The sequence below is a fragment of the Sebastes fasciatus genome, chromosome 23 (assembly GCF_043250625.1).
Source record: "Sebastes fasciatus isolate fSebFas1 chromosome 23, fSebFas1.pri, whole genome shotgun sequence".
In the NCBI taxonomy this organism is placed as follows: domain Eukaryota; kingdom Metazoa; phylum Chordata; class Actinopteri; order Perciformes; family Sebastidae; genus Sebastes; species Sebastes fasciatus.
Genome location: NC_133817.1, coordinates 2,119,425 through 2,125,299, shown reverse-complemented (window position 1 = coordinate 2,125,299; position 5,875 = coordinate 2,119,425).

The window sequence follows — 5,875 nt, the reverse complement described above, 5'->3', positions numbered from 1 at the left end:
GAAAAAAAATACAAAAAATTGTCCCATTTGCATCACGTGACGGACACGGGTGTTGTAGTACCGCCGTTTGGCCACTACAAACCAACGACGGTAACGTTTTTTTTTACAATTTTCGTATGCTATTTCATTATTAAATTCACTTTGATTCACCATCAATTTTCATAAAACTGCCAATATTCAGTCTTTCTAGTTCATTGCGCTGGTTAGCATTATAGCGAGGCTAATGTTAGCGTTTAGCAGACGCCTGGAACGTCTGGAAGGGTATAGCCAAACAGAGGCAGAGTAGGGGCGGGCATACTGAGTCGGCACGCCCAGCGAGTCATGAAATCTCCCATAGAAATATATACATAGATGCTGCATTGGACGCTTCAGCCCATTGCAGCGATACGTCAACGTGGGCACCATATTGGACCAGGCAAGACTGGCCTGTAACCCTGTACTAGGGAACGGGGGAGCTGCCGTTTTTCTGGATAAAAAGCACTATAACGTCTACATTCCTCAACCGATTTCAACAAGTCGGTAAGCCAATTGGACAGAGGCTATATTGTTAACATCTTTATGTTTGGGGAGCTGGACTTTGACTATGTTGGTGCCTTGGCCTCCAGGAACTAGCCCTGTAGCTTTCAGCCTCCTTGCCCAAGGCACTTTGTAGATATGGCCTCTGTCCACTCGGCATACCCGAGGCCCTGCAGTATGGTATGGGAAGTGGACAAATCAAGTCCACTTCACATACCTTACTGCAGAGCTTCAGGTATGCCGAGTGGACCTTGTCCAATGGCAATACCTCGGCCAATCGTAGCGACTTGGAATTGGATTTCTGTCTCTCAGAGTGTTTTGAGCCATTTTATCAAATTTCTCTGATTTACTTCAAACTTGGCACACGGGAAGCTCCGCCTGCAGGAAAGGAAAAAATCAATGGTTTTGGAAATATAAACACCGAAAATGTCAATATTAATGTATTGCCAGTGGACACGTTGACCTTTCTTGACCTTTAACCAATTAAGGCCATATTTTGGGCGTCGTCCGATGGCAATACCCGAGTGATTAAGGTATTGCCTTTGGACAACCCCGTCCAATGGCAATACCCAAAGAGCCTGCCATCTGGTGGACAGATGAAGGGTTGCGCTGAGAGCGCAGACAATTCGGAAAAACTTTGTAATATCATAACTCCGCGGGGGAAAGGGCCAGAGCTCCAGTTTTCGGCCCATGGAGCGAGGCTTCTGTATGTAGACATATCCAGGGGGAGTTGCTTGATTAAATGCCATGAAATCCTGCTGATTTTGCCAAGTCTCAGTTAGGCAGTTAGGCTGCCAATGATGATATCATGGATGAGGAGTGCTTTATTGTTAATTTAGCGAGCATTCTGCAGCATAAATGTTGCACTGTTGTTAGTGAATGCTGGGGAATTTAGAGCCCTTTCCCTGATTTTTAGGACCCCGTCTATGTACGTATGTCTGTATACATGTCTATGTATATATGTCTCTATATATACGTATATATATATATATACGTATATATATATATATATATATGTCTATGTATACATGTCTTTATATATATATGTCTATATATATGTCTATTATATACATGTCTGAGTATACATGTATATATATATATATATATATACACTCACCGGCCACTTTATTAGGCACACCTGTTCAATTGCTTGTTAACACAAATAGCTAATCAGCCAATCACATGGCAGCAACTCAATGCATTACGTCATCTAGACGTGGTGAAGACGACTTGCTGAAGTTCAAACCGAGCATCAGAATGGGGAAGAAAGGGGATTTAAGTGACTTTGAACGTGGCATGGTTGTTGGTGCCAGACGGGCTGGTCTGAGTATTAAACTGCTGATCTACTGGGATTTTCACGCACAACCATCTCTAGGGTTTACAGAGAATGGTCCCAACAAGAGAACAGATCCAGTGAGCGGCAGTTGTGTGGACGAAAATGCCTTGTTGATGTCAGAGGAGAATGGGCAGAGTGGTTGGAGATGATAGAAAGGCAACAGTAACTCAAATAACCACTCGTTACAACCAAGGTATGCAGAATACCATCTCTGAACGCACAACACGTCAAACCTTGAAGCAGATGAAGACCACCCGGTACTAGCACCGGCCACTTTATTAGGTACACATTGTACCTAATAAAGTGGCCGGTGAGTGTATATATATATATATATATATGTCTATATATACATGTCAATGTATATATATCTATGTATACATGTCTAAGTATGCATGTCTATATATATGTCTTTTATATATATGTTTGAGTATACATGTCTATATATATGTCTTTTATATATATGTCTGAGTATACATGTCTATATATATATCTATATATATCTATGTCTATATATACATGTCGATGTATACATGTCTATATACACAGTATATGTCTATGTACACATATCTATGTACACATGTCTATGTATATATATATATATATGTATATATACATACATATATACATATATATATATATGGTCTCTCCTGTTTTGGTCCTCAGTGATGAATACGTTGGGTTTCCTGTTGCTGCTCCACAATAAAAGTCCACTGTGTTTGTCCAGTTGAGGTGTTTTAATGTGAAGCAGCAGCAGCAGGAATTGTTGTGTTAGCATTAGCAGTAAATGAATGCAGCTCAGATACGGCTGTAGGAGAGTAAACAGGAGACAGTGAGGCTGATATCAATCAGAGCAGCTTACAAACAGCATCACTGATAACGTGCTGCATCGTTTCCTCTCAATGTGTCATGAGTCTGAATCTATGGCAGACTCAGTCACTAACCATGAAGCCCACCGCCCAGAGAGATCATTACTGAGTACACATACGGCTCCACTGACTACAGCAATAACAACTGACTAAAGATAGAATCAAACACTTGGTTTGATTTATACATTTCTACTTCATTATGAAAATTAGTACAATATTCTGGATAATATCTGTCATTGTTTTGTGTTGATTGATTTACAATAATAAATATATACATACATTTGCATAAAGCAGCATATTTGTCCACTCCCATGTTGATAAGAGTATTAAATACCTGACAAATCTCCCTTTAAGGTTCATTTTGAACGGATATAAAAATGTGTGATTAATCATGATTAACTATTTTAATTGATTGACAGCCCTAGTATGTATGTATTCATTTTATTAACATTTAAATGTATTTATTTATCTTTGCATTTATTTTCTATTTATTTTAAATTAATAAATTAATTTATACATTATTAAATTGTATTTATTTATTTTCCCTTTGCATTTTCTTCCTTATTTATTTCCCCCAACTTATATATTTCTGTATTCTTTTCTTTATATATTTCTAATTCATTATGAAAATTAGTACAATATTCTGGATAATATCTGTCATTGTTTTGTGTTGATTGATTTGCAATAATAAATATATACATACATTTGCATAAAGCAGCATATTTGTCCACTCCCATGTTGATAAGAGTATTAAATACCTGACAAATCTCCCTTTAAGGTTCATTTAGAACAGACATAAAAATGTGTGATTAAAACTAAATAACCATGAATGTTTTTTTGGACAGAGCCATGCTAGGTGTTTCCCCCTGTTTCCACTCTTTATGCTAAGCTAAGCTAACCATGTCCTGATGCCAAATGTTAACTCTGCCTTTAATATTCTATATCAGCACTTTTCTTATTGCATTCAACACACACACACACACACACACACACACACACACACACACACACACACACACACACACACACACACACACACACACACACACACACACACACACACGTTTTCCTCCCTTGTGGGGTCCACCCTTTCCAGCGGTTCTACACCTCTGTAAAAAACATCAGGCCAGATCATCTTCTCCAGTGACGTCTAATCGTTCAGCTGAGGTGACCTCTTATCAGTTGATAAAAACCCGTTGATTTAAACAAACTTCAGGCAACTTGGAAGCATCAAAATATCAGCGATCAGTTAACAGGAAATCCAGAAATCATGACGCTTAATGTCAGTAAAATGCACGCAGCGCGTTCCCGTTCTCTCTGTGACAGTTTAACCCAGACTACTGGCTTCAGGGCCAGATCCGGCCCCAGAAATAATTTTATAAGGCCGCCGTTATAATAACAATAATAATGAATTTTATTCATATAGAACACTTATAGCGCACTATATGCTTCACATAAACGTTAAAACAATCATAATACAACCTTAAAACAATTTACACAAAAGAACCATTAAGTGTTGAAATAGGATAAATAAAATAAAGACTGAATATTTAAGAGACCCAAGTTTAAAACACAGATATATAAAAATGTGTGAGTAATCATGATTAACTATTTTAATTGATTGACAGCCGTAGTATTTATGTATTCATTTCATTAACATTTAAATTTATTTATTTATTTTCTATTTATTTTAAATTAATAAATTAATTTATAAATTATTAAATTGTATTTATTTATTTATTTTCCCTTTGCAATTTCTTCCCTATTTATTTCCACAAACTTATTTATTTCTGTTTTCTTTTCTTTATACATTTCTACTTCATAATGAAAATAAGTACAATATTCTGGACAATATCTGTCATTGTTTTGTGTTGTTAATTGATTTACAATAATATATACACTCACCGGCCACTTTATTAGGTACACCTGGCTAGTACCGGGTGGTCTTCATCTGCTTCAAGGTTGGACGTGTTGTGCGTTCAGAGATGGTATTCTGCATACCTTGGTTGTAACGAGTGGTTATTTGAGTTACTGTTGCCTTTCTATCATCTCCAACCACTCTGCCCATTCTCCTCTGACCTCTGACATCAACAAGGCATTTCCGTCCACACAACTGCCGCTCACTGGATCTGTTCTCTTGTTGGGACCATTCTCTGTAAACCCTAGAGATGGTTGTGCGTGAAAATCCCAGTAGATCAGCAGTTTAATACTCAGACCAGCCCGTCTGGCACCAACAACCATGCCACGTTCAAAGTCACTTAAATCCCCTTTCTTCCCCATTCTGATGCTCGGTTTGAACTTCAGCAAGTCGTCTTCACCACGTCTAGATGACGTAATGCATTGAGTTGCTGCCATGTGATTGGCTGATTAGCTATTTGTGTTAACAAGCAATTGAACAGGTGTGCCTAATAAAGTGGCCGGTGAGTGTATATATATACATATATATACATATGTATATATAAATAAATGTGCACAATTTGTCCACTCCCATGTTGATAAGAGGATTAAATACTTGACAAATCTCCCTTTAAGGTTCACTTTGAACGGATATAAAAATGTTTGATTAATTTGTGATTAATCCAGATGAACTATTTTAATCGATTGACAGCCCTAATTATAACTTTAATGTGTACGGTTTTACAGCATCCATGTTCCCTTTTAGTCTTTTCTTCCTTTGAGTGTGTAGGTGATGTGATGTGATGTGATGTGATGTGATGTGATGTGATGTGATGTGATGTGATGTGATGTGATGTGATGTGATGTGTGTGATGTGATGTGATGTGATGTGTGTGGGGGTGATCAGCGTCGGCCCGCCCGATACGCTGAATATGCAGCTGCGTAGGGCCACACAAATCCTTTTTTTCCTTTAAATTAGGGCTGTCAAGCATTTAAATATTTAATCATGATTAATCACAAACTAATCACACATTTTTTATCCGTTCAAAATGAACCTTAAAGGGAGATTTGTCAAGTATTTAATACTCTTACCAACATGGGAGTGGACAAATATGCTGCTTTATGCAAATGTATGAATATATTTATTATTGGAAATCACATCTTACTAATACATACTGCTAGTATAGTATGAGGTTGTACTGCTAGTATAGTATGAGGTTGTACTGCTAGTATAGTATGAGGTTGTATTACTAGTATAGTA